Consider the following 18,178-nt stretch of genomic DNA (forward strand, 5'->3'; position numbering starts at 1 on the left):
AAACAGTCGTCTGGGACGAGACAAAGGAAAGAGCTTTTAGCGCCCTAAAGAGTGCCCTAACAAGCCAGCCTGTGCTACGATCGCCAGACTATACAAAAGGGTTCGTTGTTCAGTGCGATGCTAGTGAGCGAGGCATGGGCGTTGTACTGTGCCAACGGGAAAATGGAGAAGTAGAACACCCCGTCCTGTATGCTAGTCGTAAGCTGACGAGTCGTGAGCAGGCGTATAGCGCCACCGAGAAAGAGTGTGCATGTCTCGTGTGGGCCGTTCAGAAATTGTCATGCTATCTAGCCGGCTCGAGGTTTATCATTGAGACGGATCACTGCCCTCTCCAATGGCTGCAGACCATCTCTCCCAAAAATGGCCGCCTCCTGCGCTGGAGCCTCGCTTTGCAACAATATTCCTTTGAGGTGCGTTACAAAAAGGGGAGTCTCAACGGTAACGCCGATGGCTAAAGTCGAAGCCCCTAACGTAGGAATCAGCCTCAAAATTGTTTGTTACTGATGTTTTTCTTCCTGAGGCAGGATTTTTAACATATTGCTTTTGTTTAGTGTTTCAAAGTGATGACATGCTTTCTAGTGCAATTTTCCAATTTGTGGACGCGTTCTAAGTGCTGCTAGACTACTGTAAGGAACTAGGCAGTGGAATAGAAGGGGAAAGAGCCTGGCAGGGCTTAGTGAGGGTTGTGCCGTGCTTGCTGACTGAGCGGTTGAGTTTCCGCGTAGTTCTAACGCTTGCCGGGAACGAGAACAAAAATGTGAACTCTCCCGAAGTCACTTTGCAGTGTCCTGTGCGAACCTGAACGAGAGAACGAGGCCTTCTCTGTGCGCTGCGCTCAAGAAACGTCGAGGGACGCCCGACTTCGGTTATGAGCATCATCGAGCGACATCCCTCCGGACAGCGGATGCAGTCCCCTGTCCATCGGGATCTCCTTCCCCCGGCGGGGCGGTCTGTTACGTTTCACCTACGACGCGCAGTTTAGCCGGCGCGACTGCAACAAAGCGGCAGGCATTTTGGCCCGTTCGGCGTCGCCGCTAAGCTCCCCGCCAAGCGCGTCCAGGCATGTTCCGATGCTACGTGTCTTCATGTGCGTGTGTGAGTGTATGTGCCATTGTGCCTGACCGGCGACGATACGACAGTAGGGGTCACCTTCTCCTCCTTGTGCCCGACCGGCGGCGATACGACAGTAGGGGTCACCTTCTCCTCCTTGTGCCCGACCGGCGGCGATACGACAGCAGGAGTCACCTTCTCCTCCCCATTGTGCCCGACCGGCGGCGATACGACAGTAGGAGTCACCTTCTCCTCCCCATTGTGCCCGACCGGCGGCGATACGACAGTGTGAGTCACCTTCTCCGGCGACACGACAGTATGCGTCACCTTATCCCATTGTACAATCACGTGCTCGTCTATTGAGGGGTTCCTTCTTGCCCTCAACTGCGAGAGTATAAAAGCAGCTGCCCCCGGACGCAAAAAGGGGGCTCCGATTTCTTCTGTTGAGTAAAGTGCTCTCCCGTCTCTCTACTTCGGTCAACCTGACCGCCAACTCTTTGCGATGTTAGAATAAACAAGTTGTTTTGTTGTTACCAGTCGACTCATGCTTTGCCGGGACCTTCGGATGCTTCCAGTTGTACCCCAGGCCGCCAGGCCAACGCTACCCTTGGGGCTTGCGACCCAGGTGCAACCACGGGCGTCAGCGCCGAGTTCCCAACAGGTCGTACCATCGGTGCGACCACAACAGTGCCGAGAGTGCAGCATGCCGCTGAGCATGCCAAAAAATGTCTCTTTGTAACGGCCCCACACAATCCTGCAGCTTACTTTGAGTACCACCTAGACTTAACAGTTGCTCCTAGTTTTCTTCCGTTTCTGCAGGGCAACCTAAACAGCAAAATGTACTGCTTGAGGTCACTTGCAAAATACTGACGACATTTGATTCCATTTTAAGCAAATAGCACTATTCAAAAGGCTAACCTCACTCCAAAACACAATGAAGAAATTTGCAATGACTGCATCTGTTCTGCCTATCCCTCGAGTGGAATGGCAACTCTAGAAAGGTTGTGTGTGTGCGCGCGCGCGTTACGGGGATGTTGGGAGTATAGAAGATCGTATTTATAATACATATACAAAATGAGTCATATTAGAAAAGATGGCTGACCAACAACTACACGCAGCAGCCAGCGTCCCGCGAACTTCCTCTCTGTCTTCTTTCATCCTTCCGTAACAGGACCCCCGGGTGGTGAAGCGCCGTCTCGGTGCATGGTATGCGATGAACTGCAAGCGAAGTATGGCTTCAGCCACGAAACGTGCATGACGTCAACAGGTGGTTTTTACGTGCCAAAACCACTTTATGAGGCACGCCGTAGTAGAGGACTCCGAAAATTTCGATCACCTGGGGTTCTTTAACGTGCATCTAAATGTAAGTACACGGGTGTTTTCGCATTTCGCCCCCATCGAAATGCGGCCGCCGTGGCCGGGTTTCGATCCCGCAACCTCGTGCTCAGCAGCCCAACACCATAGCCACTGAGCAACCACGGCGGGTGGTTGAGACGTTCCTTAAGACCGTTCGTTTGTGGGTGGTAGGCGGTGGACAGCTTGTGCTCAGTGGCACAAGAGCGCAGGAGGTCGTCCACAACTCGAGACAAGAACGAGCAGCCGCGGTTCTTAAGTAACTGTCGAGGTGCAGACCGCTTTGGAGAAGGACATCGTGACGGAGAAAATCTGCGACGTCAGTTGCGCAACTAGTTGGCAATGCCTTTGTTATCGCGTAGCTTGTCGCTTAATCAGAAGCGATAGCGATCCACTTATTCCCTCTAGTCGTCGTCGGTAAAGGGCCAAGCAGCTCAAGGCCTACGCAAAAGATTGGTTCAGAGGGAACTTCAATTGGATGGAGTCGCCTGACAGGTGCCAGGGGAGGTTTCTTCCTGCTTTACACAATTCGCAAGTTGCGACATAACGACGCACAGAGCGGTAGAGTCTACCCGGCCAGAAGAACCAGCGTCGTACGTGGTCGTATGTACAAAAAACTCTAAGGTGTCCCACCGTCGGTGCATCGTGAAGTTCGAGAACGACGGATCGCAGATGACGAGGAAGGACAAGGAGCAACTCGGGGCCGTCATGGTTGATATTGCGGCGATAAAGGATGCCGTCACGCAGCATGAACATTCGACAGGTGCCGTCGGTGCGGCCCGATTGCATTTCGGACCTGAGCATCGCCCCGGAGGGCTCCGTGGTCGCTGCGCATGCGTGAGGTGAGAGAAGGTGAGAAAGGAGAACAACTCTTTTTCGCAGGATGTGACGTCACATTGTTGCTTGTTTTTACTTTTTGAAAGAGCTACTCTCGAACGTAGGTTAACCATTGCTGTCGTGTCGGTTGCAAGACGTTCTGCAAGCGCTTTTGTGCGTGTCGAAAGCGTTTAACCAGAGTCCGTATAGTGCGTGATAGTCATGCGAGCGCAGTTTCACTCTACGCCAATTTCAATGCATGGACCCTATGGGTAGCTTGTCCTCTAGAGTCAGTAACTCTATGGAAACTTCGATAGACGGTGGCGCCAGATTTCCCTCTAGGTGTTATAGTGAGTATCTCGATGTTTTTTTGTTACCGGATTTGGTGTGTGCTGCTGGTGGTTTCTGCATTTTCCAAGACCAGTGCTCCCTACCTCGTGTGCAGCATGACAAGCGTGAGTACCCGTAGAGGCGGTAGTACTAAACGCCTTGACTAAATGCAACACCCACTCGCCTGTGAGCCAGGCCAGTTAGCATCGCGCTAGCGATCTCGATCGGCGTGGTATAATACAAAGAGTTTCCTACAAAATTTTTGTAGGAAACTCTATGGTATAATAGACTTCGCCGCTCATTTCGGGATACCACACAGAGGGCACTCTCCATGATTGAAGTTATTTCAAATCAGAACATTTCAGTTATTTCAAAACATTTCAACTGTATGGCCAAGGACATCAGGAAGTTAACTATGAAACGAGAGATAGTCATCCTAGGGGCCATGAATGCACATTTGTAATACTTCGACGCGGTGACAGATGCAACAGGGCAGATGTTAGTACATTTTTGTGAGGCCCATGATTTTCCAATGGTTAATACTGAAATTAAATGCGACGGGAAGATACAAAAAGCCTGGCGAGTGATCGCAAACGAATCAAAATCAGTTTTGGAAAGACAGTGCCACTGATAGAAACTAAAGAAAGGAAAGGCATGAGAAAACTGAATGACAAGCAAGGGTGCGATCGGAGATGGTTGTTCGTCGCGTTCGTTCGGTTACCGGCGCGCGCGATTGGCCTACTCCGCGCCGACGTCGCCAGCCGCGGGGCGCCGCCCCGTTTTTGGTGACGTCAAAATGACGACACGCTCCTGTCAATCATCCGCCCACCGAGCATTTCGTCCGAACGCGACGGGAGTTGAGAAGTTTGGAGCGATCATACGACTTGGCATGGCGCGTCTGGTGGATTGGATTGGATCCAACAGGCGGCCTTTTCGGCTGCGGAATGGCACGTTTGAATGCAATCCATAGTTTAATTCTAGAAAATGGCGCTTCCGTTGGAAACTTAGGTTGTTGCGCTGGCGTTTCTAGAGGAAAGAGGAGAGCGGGTGGCGGTGCGAAACGCGTTTGAAGAAATGGCAGAAAGTGAATTCCGGCGTCGTTTTTGTTTCTCGAAACAAATAATTCGTTGGTTGTACAGAGAAATCGACAACATCATCGGTGCCAGCGAGCCACTGGAATGTTGTCGCTGCCTCTTGAAAAGTGCGCCACTCTTCCCGTCGTTTCTTTTTCTTTTTTCTTCTCGCTGTGCGCGACACCACCTAGGGACGACGCAAAGAACCTAATAGTTATAAATTGCAGTAGTCACATGTACTACTATTTGAAAACGTGTTTGGGCTTGAGAAGAAAAAATACATTTTTTTAGATAAAGATTTAATTCATTTGGAAGACGAGAAACATTTGGTTTTGTAGTATACTGTTTGTAAGCAGACGACAAACGGCGGAAGTAAACTTCCGGGGAGGTCACCGCTTCCTGATTGGCTGCTCTCTCCGCCCCGCTGCCACAAATTTTGCATACTGCAACTTTGTGACGTTGCAGCAACTGAACAGAACGCGTATCGAACAAAATATCTCCGATCGCGCCCCAGCTACAAGAAGTGGAGAAAAACATTGAAAACATCGTATCCAAGCAACCGCAAAGGGCATGGACATACGACGAGTTAATAGGTATTTTTAAACGAGAGCTAGAGAAGGGACAGATTAGGAAACTAGGAAGTAAGCAGGAAAAACATAGACCGAAAAGCTGGTGGGACCGAGAGGTTAAGGAGGTCATAGAGCAACGCAAGGATACGTGCAGGCAACACAGAGCAGCAAAGAAAAGGGGAGCCCCACCAGAAGAGGTGGAGACAAAATGGGAGAATTACCTTGCAATGAAAAGAGAAGCATCGGCATTAATTCAAGCTAAGATAGCAAAAGTTGGGGTACAGTGGTTGTTAGAGATACGAAAGAAAGACAAAAATGCCTCTAAGAAGTTTTCGGAACACATAAGGCATAAGAAGACAACAGGTGGTTCAGCACTCACTGACCACACCAGAAGGAACAAAGGTAGAGGGAGAGGAAGCTCAGGAATTTATTAGGTTAACAATAGAGGCAGCATTTGCAGAGCCAGAGGGTAGCGAGATGGAGAACAATGACAACAGTGGGGCAGAATTAGAGAAGGAGAACAGAGGATGACAAGGAACGGGACAGAATTGAACACAAGGTCCCCGTGGGAACAGCGACAGGACCTGATGACATGCCTATGAAATTGATAAGCATATTAGGCCAGAAAAGTAAATTAAAATTACGAGAACTTATTGAACAAATAGTTGTATAGGGAGATGTTCCACAGGACTGGAAATCAAGCAGAATGATATTAGTTTACAAAGGTAAGCAAGCAAGGACAGCATTAAATCCTGCAGGCCAATAACTGTCACATCAGTCATATACAGAGTAGCATTGCAGATGGTGAAAATGAGAATGGAGGAATGGGCAGAATGGGAAGAGATCTTTGGAGATCTGCAGAATGGATTTCGAAGGAACAGAAGGCTAGATGATAATTTATTTGTTATAACACAGTGCATAGAGATAGCGGCAGCCAGGCAGAAACTGCTATGGATAGCTTTTTTAGACATTAGAGGAGCCTATGATAATGTAAACCGAGAAAAGTTATGGGGCCAGTTGAAGGAATGTCTAGATAGAAAGTTGGTTGAATTCCTACAAGTTTATACGGATAATGAGGTAGAGATAACATGCGAGGGGGAAACTACAAAGCCACCTAAAATAAGAAGTGGTCTCAGGCAGAGCTGTCCATTGTCGCCCCTGCTTTTTATGATTTACACGAGCCAAGTGGAAAAGAGGCTAGAAAAGAGCACAATAGGAGCCGACATAAGCTATATGCTGGAAGGGCAGAAGGTAGCTCAAGTACTAGCCGGTCTGATGTACGCAGATGATATTGTACTGCTTTCTGACACCCGAGTAGGGCTACAGGAACTAATGAGGATACGTGGAGAGGAGGGAGAAAAATTGGGACTGCAGTTCAGTAGAGAGAAGTCTGGGATAGTAGTATACAATGAAGAAAGGGGGGAACCATTGGAAATACAAGGCACTAAGATTGATCATATTGAAAAATACAAGTATTTGGTCATATGGGTAAACGAGGGCAAAAAGTACTTGGAAGAACATGAAAAAATTATGATTGAAAAAGTGAAAAGGAACTTAGCTGTAATGAAACACAAGGCACTATTGAACTATAATAGGTACGAGGTGGTTAGAGGGGTTGGAAAGGGGTTATGGTACCTGGCCTCACATTCAGAAACTCAGCATTGTGCATGAAATAGGAAGTTCAGGCATGCATGGAAACAAGACAGAGAAATCTAGGCAGGTTGGCCTTAGGAGCGCACGGGAACACCCCTAATGAGGGAGTGCAGGGGAACACAGGATGGATGTAGTCAAAGGTAGAGAGGCAATAAATAAGCTAAAATATGAACCGAGACTCGCAGCACTGGGGGAAAAAAGGTGAGCGGTAAAAGTGTACAAATAGTATCTATACATGAAAAGTTTGAACACTAAGTGGACACTCAGAACTAGGAAGCTGCGGATTAGATACCTACAGCCGAGGGAGGGGGCCCAACGTGGTTCTAGTATGGGAAAGGAGGTGAAGGAGACCAAAAGAAAAAGATGGGAAGAAAGAATGCTCGGAAAGCCGGTGCTAGCTATGTATAGGAGACAAAGAGAGAGCTCTTATTTGATAACTCGCAGGGCAGCTCACTATTATTCGAAGCTAGGACGGGGGTTTTGAGAACGAAAACATACAGGGCTAAATTTGAAGCCGTCGACCTTTTATGCACAGCTTGAAAAGCCGAAATTGGGACCACAGAGCATATAGTGCTGAGATGCACAGACCTTCGTCCGACTCTGGCTGAGGGAACAGTGACAGATATGGAAGGGACATCAGGTTTTCCCGGGGAACCAGGGCGAATAGGCGAGAAAAGAGGCAGTAACGAAGGGGAGGCTAGAGGATTGGTGGAGGAAATCAAGGGAGAGATAATACCATTAATCGAGGAGCTAATGTCTTCTATACTATTTTACATATTTAATTTGGGGGGAGAAGGGGAGTGAAAACTAGTGTAAGGAGAAAGGGATATAAAGAAAAAAAATATGAGGGGGAGCAAAAGGCTAGGTGGTGCCAGCCGCCGCCCGTTATAAACGGTGTAGCCGCCATCCATCCATCCATCCATCGTTCATGGTGAGGATGGAGAGAGCGCTAGAAGGAAGTAATATCGGGTTTAATCTCTCATACGAACAGGCGGGTACAGTAGTAGAGCAGCAGCTCCCAGGTTTATTTTATGCGGACGACATTGTGTTGCTAGCTAACAAGCAAAGTGATTTGCAACGTCTGGCTAATACCTGGACAGGAAGGCAACAATTTAGTGTTAGAAAATCAGGAGTAATGGTATTCATTGAAAACGGTGAACAGACAGTGGAGATACACGGCCAGGCAATGCCTCGGGTAACAGAATATAAATACCTTGGTATATGGATAAACGAAGGCAATAGATATATGGAAACACAGGAAAAAATAACAGTTGAAGGGAAGAGAAATGGCACCCATAATGAAGCACAGAGCGCCATATGGGGATACAATAAGTACAAGGTCCTCCGAAGTATGTGGAAAGGTATAATGGTTCCAGGACTAACTTTTGCAAATGCGGTTGTTTCCTTTAAATCAGGGGTGCAATCAGGACTCGATGGGAACCAAAGGTCAGTGGGTCGCCTCGCATTGGGCGCTCACAGGAAGACTACAAATAAAGCTGTGCAGGGTGATATGGGCTCGACTAGTTTTGAAGTGAGAGAAGCTCACAGTAAAATTGAGTATGAAGAACGCCTGAGGAATATGGAAGAAAGTAAATGGGCTGGGAGAGTGTTCAGGTATCTGTACAGGAAAAACATTGATTCACAGTGGAGGAAAAGAACTAGGAAGCTTACCAGCAAGTATGCGGCCTGTAGGGTGGGCAACACAGCAACAAAGAACGTCAAGCGGAAAGTCAGAGAGGCTGAAATAACCTCATGGGTGGCGGCAATGGAAAAGAAACCTGCCATGAGTAGCTGCTGAAGAAGAAAAAAAAACGAAATCAGGAAAGAAACAATTTATTATTGTTTCTTTCAAAGGGAAGCTCATTACTTTTCGAAGCGAGATCGGGATGCCTTGGCACACGCACCTATAATGCGAGATATAAGAAGGAAGAAGCATGTGCTTGCTGCGGTAAAGCTGGGGAAACTATGGAGCATGTTTTATTAGAAAGTAAAGACGTCTACCCAGCGGTCGATTTAGGAACCACTGGCCTCCTTGAAGCCCTTGGGCTCAGCGGGAGCAGTGGAAAAGTAAACATGTCCGCAATAGGCATTAGTAAGAGGCGATTGGAGGATTGGTGGAAGAAAAGTATGGAACGACGAAAAACTGTGGCTTACAAAAGCACAGTTCACAATAGGGGATCAGAAAATTTGGGTATGGGTAGTTCATAGTGTTTTTTTTTCTTTTCTTTTTTTTATTATTGAACCTAAGTAGGACATTAGGCAGTATAATAGCAAGAGCTTGGTGGCGCAACCCACCGCCCCGTTCCAAAGGGGACGCTCATAACATCCATCCCTCCGTTCAGAGAAGCTGCCCTCAACACGCTGAAGAAAATGACAAATTTCCAGAGAAATAATGTGAAACTTATCACACGATTTTACTGCAAATATAATGCAACGGGGAAAAAACTTTATTAGGCAAGTTGATGGCACACGGGTGTATGTTAGGGAAAAGGGGGAATGGGGAAATGGAGTCAAGTTGAATCATTACGCCCCTTCCTAGTAATAAAGGATCGGTTGGCGACAGTACTACGCGATAAGGTTGAATTTCAATTTAGCACTATTTTCTATCTAATGAAGTAAAGTGCCGATCTTACTGACATCTCTTTATCGAGGTTTAACTGTATTGCGATCCAATGGCACCTGTTGCAACACTTATTCATAAGCTATTTAAGTTTTGAAGGAAGTGCTAAAAATTATTTTCTGATTTCGTGCCTTCATTGCTGCAACTACGGTGCCAGCAGTTCTGCATATTGCAGTGTTTATTTCTCTAGTGACGCATGTGAAAATTCATCTTAAGCAGGCTGCCCTGTACAAAATGTTAACATGCAAGGAGATATAGAACTCCCCTGCTTGTTTTGATCTCTAGTGATGCCTCCGCCTGCCAATCACTATTATCCCAAAATCCTTTGCAAGGAAGCTACAAAGAACGAAATGTTCTCATTCTACTGGGAAGACATTAACTCACAGTCAACAAATTGGCAGTGCAGGATTTTGCCTCTCAGCCACTCTGCTCATACATCAGTGGAGAATACTTATCTTGGAGAGCAGGGTGGTGCCAGCAGCTGCCATGACTGTCCAATGCCCGCTTAACATCTGTCTATTGGATAGAGCTGGCGTCTGTACCTTTATACAAAAGCATGTAGCTTTCCCAGTTGTGGAAATGGTACTAAATGAAGTTGTTTTGATCGGCATGTAATGACAATGATTGTAGATCTCTGCTTGTCCTCATTGTGACTGTATGGTGCTGATATCCTTGTGATTCAATGTTAGCGTAAGGCCTATAATGGGGCAGCCAAAATATATGTTTTAGAAAAGCTGGACGAAAAAGCTAAAGTCTTGTTTTAGTAGAAAGCAGTGGCTCATTCCATCTGCATGTTCTCTACACTGATTTCGGGTACACTTTTAGGCAGGCTTTTTCTAGCTTGAGTAGCATCCATGACACCTTTTGTGCAATTAGTTCTGCAGACTTGCTGTTCTTAAGTGTGGTAATTCTTTAATTCAATCAGATATTCTGTCATGCTTGAAGGGGAGAGAGTACAAGATATGATTATGGCCGTTGCGCGAACAAATTTTCAAGTAAATCAACCATAGTACTGTGAGAGGGTTCATGGCGGGCGCTGTCCCTGTTCTTAGTTTTCTTAGAGCTCAGTATCTTTTTTCTTCTTTCTTGATATTCATCTGTAGCACGGCTTTTAAAGTGATAGCTTTCTTTGCCTCTTCCCCCCACTTTCCGGTTTGTCAGTTTCTGGCCATTTATGGTCAGCTTGGCTCACTGGCTCAAATAAAGAAAAACGTTCGTTGGTTAGTTTAAAACTGTGGCCCCCAGCAACAGAAGCTCGATGCTCTATCTATTAAACCATAGATGCCTGCTTAAAAAGGGGGAAATAAACTCATGTAATCAGCATTTTTGTGTCGCACAGCAACACTTTATAAAACTTCAGTGTGCATATCTTCCTGATGGCGATGGAGGAAGAAGTTACGGGATGCACTCGTGCATGAAATCACGCTCTGATGTAGTACCTTTTTTAACTGTCCTAATACGAACACTTGTAAAGCTGCGTACTTGCTGACCAATATCCCGTAGTAGTTATGAGCCATTCTCGGGCCAACTAGAAATACACTGCACGTCTCCTAGTATACTGTTATGCTTTGGCAGGTTTCTGCAAAGTCAAGGTTAAGCACTTTGTGTCGTAAAATTGAGGAAGTCTTTATGCTGTATAAGTGTACAGCTTTCTGTGTAAGGTCTATTATGGTGGTTGAGGAGCACGTTAGTCACTCAAGTTTGCAGTGGTCTCTTGTAATGCACAAGCTATTACTTTCAAAGATATCAATCTACGGTTCCATCTGCCAAGATCTTTTTTTAGTATCAGCCGTCAAAGCAGTTTGCTTAATACTAAAACGAATGAGTAACAAAGTCAGTCGGAAGATTAAGTCCTTTTTCTAAGCATTTCTTCAGTCACACAAATGAGGTCCATGTGCTGACTCTTCAAAGATCATCCATATTCTTGTAGTTGTTGAATCTAAATGAAAGATTCACGTAGGTTCAACACTGTGCCAGAAGTGCTAGCTGCTGTGCAAAATAAGCTTCTTGCTGGTGCTCAAATCTGCGACAGAAGGTCAAATGGCTGTTCCATCACTGCACAAGGTACTTTACATTTTCTAGTCAACGCAGCATAAACTAAGCTCCACTGCCTCGAGTATACTCTAGCACTCCAACTGGTACTCTAAAGGACTGCTTCATCGTTTCAATTCAAAGTTGTAGGGAACGGTGGGTTTTGCAAGCAATAAGTGACTCATCGTAAGAACAGTAAGTGCCATTGGGAGAGATGTGTGTCGTATCATCGAATGAATGCTGCTGCAGGCCACAGTGGAACATTTATTGGCTTGGCTCTTGGTCTTGCACAAGAACATATCATCTGCGAAACGGCCGGTCAAGTATTTGCAAAGTATATACTATTAAGGCTGTACAGCATATTGTGTGTCCACCCATTCATTATTAAATACACATGCTTCCAACACTGCGGGTGCATCCCCTAAACGTGCAAAATCATTGTCTTGTCTCACTAGGTTAAAGCATGTGATGTGTTGGCACCCTGAACAATAATTAGATGAAGACAACATGCTGTTTGGAGTCCAGCTGGGTTTTATGGAAGGCTTTTACTGTCACTCTTATTGCCTCTTATCACTACTTAGCAGTTAATAACAGGGAACAAATAGAAGCAGTATTGTTTAGATTTTGCCAACGTGTTTGATTAAATGCCTGAACATAAAGCTCCGTGTAAGCTTTACGCAGTCGAATAGACACCAAATCTATGCATTTTATCAGAGCCTATATTGAAAACCGGTGTTCAGTACGTCAATGTCGGCAATCATATTTGAGGCATTTCCTTTCACGTCAGGTGTAGCGTAAGATAGGGGTCATTCTTGGGACCTTTTCTTTTCCTAATAGTGACTGACAAAGCAAAGATGGTTGGATATATTGTACACAGTTGTTAAATCGCAAGCTGATGAAACTAAGCTCAGCAATAACCTTGATAAGATTTGCCACTGGTGTGAAGGGTAGAAAATGAGCTTAAACATTAGTACTGTGTTTATGAAGATAAGCAGCAAGGAGACACCTCTACACTTTCCATATTGGCAACAACACCTAACAATGTTTCTACCTATTAGTACCTCGAGGTAATTCTAACAACATATCAGGTGGGACAAGCATATTGAAAACATTTGCATGAGCGCTCTCAGAAGTTCATGGACCTTTGTTGCAATTTGAAAAGAGCCCCTCTACAGGTAAATGTATAGGGGCGTTTGCTATGCTGTCGGACCTAGCTTTGAATTTTCATAAGCTTTGCGGGAACCATTTGCCAATTAACTATTGTTAAATTAAAATTATTACAGCAAATAGCAGTTACATTCATCTGCAATTTCTGCAGAAAAACTGATAGTATGTTGCAGATGCTGAGTACCCTCTATCTTGAATAGCTACAGGGAAGACATGCCAGACAGGCTACAACTCTTGCACTTAGAGTACAACAGAGTCCAGCATTATGAAATAATTTTACCTGTGTCCTCGTGCCAGCATGCGTCAGTACCACAGTAGAATGATGCATGACCTATGTGCTGTGAATAATACTTCTAAATGGTAATTTTATTAAAACAAAGAATGGAATGAATTGTCTAAGAGCGTTGTTGAAATTAGGTATGTTGTCATATTTGTGATTTGTATTGTTTGGCTACAATATTGTTTTCCAATGTATGTGTTTTTTGTTCCTTGATAACATTTTCTGTATATTCATTCCTCCTTGGACTCAAGTGAGGCGGCAGCATTTATAAATAAAATTTCAGAAAGGTAGCTATCTACCGCAACAGACAATACCATGAAACCTTGGTCGAGATGAACTGCTGCTGTTCTTTATTTCATCTTCAGGCCCATGATGGTATTACTGAATGTCTTGGCTTTTGCACTTGACTATACAATGGCAGCTGGCACTGATACCAAACTCCTAGTCTTCTCACTATATATTACGGTTAAAGAATGTTTTTAAGTAAAAATTTGTGAAAATTTCATAAACTTGGCCACTGAGCAATCATAAAAATATATATTTTCCAAATCAATATGGTTGCCCTGCTGTGCTCTGATTTATTCTAAAATCACTGCAAAGACATTGAATGAAGAAAAGGCTCGTCTTTACGTCTACCATCTATGTAATTTAATTTCTTCAGCATTGTATAATTACATTTTTATTTTTAAATGAAAAGAATTACTTGGGTAACCTGTCTTGTTTTCTTGGTGCAGCATTGAAGCATTCCAGTTGTCCAGCAAATGCAGATGGTGCAGTTACATGAAGGATACCGCCCCGCTGTAACTCCTGTGTCTACGAGATGGATAAACTGTGACTTGAAGTGCTCACAAGGATCCATGCCGGCCAGCGTGTGTTTGAATTCCATTTGTGCCTTCGGAACTTTTCACGAACGTTCAAGCTGAAGCAACACCTGCACACTCACAAAACCAAAAGGCCATTTCAGTGCCTTCAGAGCTTTTCACAAAAAGTTTACCTAAAGCAGCACCTGTACATCCGCAGAAGAGAAATGTCATTTCATTGCTATTTATGCCCTCAGAGCTTCTCACGAACGAGCGCTCTCAAGGACCACCTGTGCACCCACACAGGCGAGAGGCCATTTCAGTGCCCTTTGTGCCTTCAAAGCTTCTCACAAAAGGTTCATCTGAACCGGCACCTGCGCACCCACACAGGCGAGAGGCCATTTCAGTGCCCTTTGTGTCCTATAAGTTTCTCACGAAAGGATACTCTGAACTCGCATCTGTGCACCCACACAGGAGAGAAGCGATTTCAGTGCCCTTCATGCCCTCAGAGGTTCTCACAAAAGCGTACTCTGAACCACCACCTGCGCACCCACACAGGCGAGAATCCATTTCAATGCCCTTCATGCCTTCAGAGCTTCTCACAGAAGAGTGATCTGAACCGACACCTGCACACCCACACAAGCGAGAATCCATTTCAATGCCCTTCATGCCTTCAGAGCTTCTCACAGAAGAGTGATCTGAACCGACACCTGCACACCCACACAAGCAAAAAGCAATTTCAGTGCCCTTTGTGCCCTCGGAGATTATCACAGAAGAGTGAGCTGAACCAGCACCTGCGCACGCATACAGGCGAGAAGCCATTTCAGTGCCCTTTGTGCCCTCGGAGCTTCTCACATAAGAGTACTCTGAACTAACACCTACGCCACCACACAGGCGAGAAGCCATTTCAGTGCCCTTCATGCCCTCGGAGCTTCTCACATAAGAGTACTCTGAACCGACACCTACGAACCCATACAGGAGAGAAACCATTTAAGTGCCCTTTATGCCCTCAGAGATTTTCACAGAATAATCTGAACCGGCACCTGCGCACCCACACAGGCGAGAAGCCATTTCAATGCCCTTCGTGCCCTCAGAGATTCTTACAAAAGAGTGGTCTGAAACAACACCTACGCACCCACACAGGCGAGAAGCTATTTCATTGCCCTTCATGCCCTCAGAGATTCTCATGTAAGCGTGTTCTGAGCCGACACATGGACGCCCACACAGGAGAAGCCATTTCAGTGCCCGTTATGCCCTCAAAGCTTCTCACACAAGTCGATATGGAAGGTTCACCTGCAGTTCCACTAATGTGAGAGGCTGTTTCAGAGCTGTTCCTGTACGAGAACCTCTTGTGGAAGTCTGTTAAACCAACAGCCATGCATCCATACAGGCGGGCGGCCATTAGTGCCCTGCATGCCCCCAGCAATCCTCAAAAGTCCTTACTGAAGGATCACGTGTGCATCCACTCGGCAAGAGGCCATGTCAGTGCTCTTCATATACTTGGAGGTACTCATAGAAGTTTGCACTGAACTTCACTTCCACTAACGTGAGAGGCTGATCCAGGGCCCTTCATGTCCTGAGAACTTGTCACGGAAGTCTGCACTGGACCGACACCTGCTAGTCCACACAAAGTCCGTGGTGAAGGATCACCTGTGTATCCACTCAGGGAGACGCCATGTCAGGGCTCTTCATGTCCTCGGAGTTACTTGCAGAAGTTCCCACTGAACTGACACATGCACAACCCACATGAACGAGAGGTCGTTTGAGTGCCACCTATTCTGTCAAACCGTCGGACACCAAAGCCACCTCAATAGGCACCTTGCCACCACAAGTGCACCTGACAAATGTGGTGCAGCAGTGCTGAGTTGTGTGCACTCCTCATTGTTCCTTCTTGCTTTTCATGTTTTCCTTAGTTTTTTTCATAGAATCTCAGTGTATGCGACGCCTGTAGTTCTATACTAGCATGAATCATTGCAAGTCTTCACTTTTAATTATTATGATGTTTAAGCTCTTTGTCTTGCAGACAAGCACTTCTTTCTGCATTCAAGCGTTTAACTGCTCTTTACTTAATGGGTTGTGTGAGTTCGTTTCAGTGCACTAAATAAAATTTGGGATTGGGTTTTGCTAATTATTGATATTTCAATACTTGCACTAATATCATGTAATGTTTAAATTCGTTCGCATTTATTGTGCTGAACAGTTCACGAGGATTTGAGTGGCTATTTGCTATTGCTATGTAATGCAGTTAAAACAACCTTTTCTCAGGAATTGAAATTATGCAATTATTATGTGGTTTTTTGATTCCCACTATGATTCAAATGGTTTCAGTGATGCTAAATGCACTGGTATGAAATTCTCTTGCTCATAAGGATCCGTGCAGACCTTTGAGAACTTTGAAAATCTTCATAATAAAACATTGTTCTCATGGATTGAAGGCCCTTTAATTTTTATGCCATCCTTTACCCTTTCAATGTTGTTTCTTCCCCCCAGATAATATAGAAAAACAATGACATATATTCGGTTATTTGGAAGGGAAGAAATGACATGGACAATGACACGTGCATTCCTCGTATGGTCCTCATACTCTTGTTTTCGTTTTCTATAATCTACTCAGAAGATAATTTTTAAATGAGAAAGACAGTCATTCTAGATGCATTGCTTGACCAAGTGTTTGCTGCGGTTGTGTGCATAACAATAAAAAAGGCAAGCAACAGAGATGAGCACAGCGATCTAGTCCTCACCTTAACTGAATGTGTTTGCATGAGAGAGTCAGCTTAGCTTTCCTCAGCTGTCCAGTCAGGCCATTCATTCTGAACTCAAGTAGATGTTTCAAAAGGCAGCGATATGGGCATAGCCCACATTCCTGTCATGGGAAACTCAATGTGCAAAGTGCTGATAACATCAATATAAATTGAACAGTGCGAATGCATTCAAAAAGTGCCATAACTACAGCAGTCTGCATGCAGCCTACTCTGGATCATGTGTAATATTAAATAAGGGACAAGGTAATCAAGGTAGAACTTTAAAAAAGGTTGTCTTGCAGTGCATAGAGGACGTGCATAGTTTTCAGGTGTAAACTAGGGCTATTCAATTCACTGGTGCTGGTATGCGTTATCTCTGGTTGATGGGAGACATTAGTATGGCCTTGCTAACCCCAACCTGTCCACCTCCTGGAGCCCTGCTGCTTGGTACAAGGAATATTTCACAAAAACTGTTCTGGAAAGACAACCGCCTTCTCCTCCAGCTCCTGACTCTTCCAGTGCTCCACCTGAGCCCACGGAGGTAGCCTTTCTTGACACTGTGGAGCAGGGCCCGCTGAATCCCAAGGCCTTTCTGACCGGTATGGTCAAGATCAGCTAGCATAAGTTGAAAATTGTCGTGATGCAATCATCCTCTTCTGAACCAATCTGCCAGCCCCTCCAGCTCTGCTTGCCCTTATGGAGGTAGCGGCTAGCCTATCAGCATTAGTGCCGAGAGGGCAGTATGCCGCTGGGCATGCCAAGAAAGTATCTGTGTAACTGCCCCACACAATCCTGCAGCTTACTTTCAGTACCACCTAGACTAACAGTTGCTCTTAGTTTTCTTCCATTTCTCCAGGGCAACCTAAACAGCAAGATGTACTGCTTGAGGTCACTTGCAAAATACTGACATTTGATACCATTTCAAGCAAATAGCACTCTGTACTCAAAAGGCTAACCTCACTCTGAAACACAAATTTCTTGAAGAAATTTGCAATGATTGCATATGTTCTGCCTATCCCTCAAGTGGAATGACACCTGTAGAAAGGTCTGTTGTAAGTTGACATGTGAACCTTCATATGCCACTTCAAGCTGGTACTATTAGTCAACAAGATAACTACTTTATGCATACAAACAGATTAGTAACTCGAAGGGTTTTAATTCAAAAATATATTCCATCAGCTCCTTTTCAGGTAAATTTTATCGGTGGCCTAACCTCTCAAAATGCGTGGGGTGGTTCGAAATGCAATACTGAAGACAAACTTGCTGAGAATCTTCTTATGTCTTATGGAGCATGTCTGCCCAATAGAAAGGAGCGTACTTAATACAGCTACACACACTACAGCTGTTCCTATATACATAGTCCTTGATACAGGCTCTACATCCTTCTGCACCTGCAATGTCATTGACTAAGGAGTGAAATGGTGGCAATCATTTCTTCCATACAGCTGAATAGTGTATGTGCCCCACGTTCAATGTGAGGGCGACTACATGTTGGAAAGTGGAATAAATTGAAGGGGCATTACACTGTGACACCTGCATCAATAGATCTCTACATGGAGGAATTGACATATATACCTAACTGTTACATACTTTATACTGGGATAGAAAACTATTTAGGAAGAGGTACAGAAATCATGATCAGCCAGGTGCCGGCTTCTATGGTTGGAATGCGTCTTGCGTGGCACGCGGACACCC

The 18,178-nt window shown here is 45.2% G+C and overlaps 1 pseudogene; it reads left to right on the forward strand.

The window, feature by feature from the left end:
• The first annotated feature begins 3,528 nt into the window (after positions 1–3,528).
• LOC142579740 (uncharacterized) lies at positions 3,529–16,171 on the forward strand (annotated as a pseudogene).
• The last annotated feature ends 2,007 nt before the right edge of the window (positions 16,172–18,178 follow it).

The sequence above is a fragment of the Dermacentor variabilis genome, chromosome 4 (assembly GCF_050947875.1).
Source record: "Dermacentor variabilis isolate Ectoservices chromosome 4, ASM5094787v1, whole genome shotgun sequence".
Lineage (NCBI taxonomy): Eukaryota > Metazoa > Arthropoda > Arachnida > Ixodida > Ixodidae > Dermacentor > Dermacentor variabilis.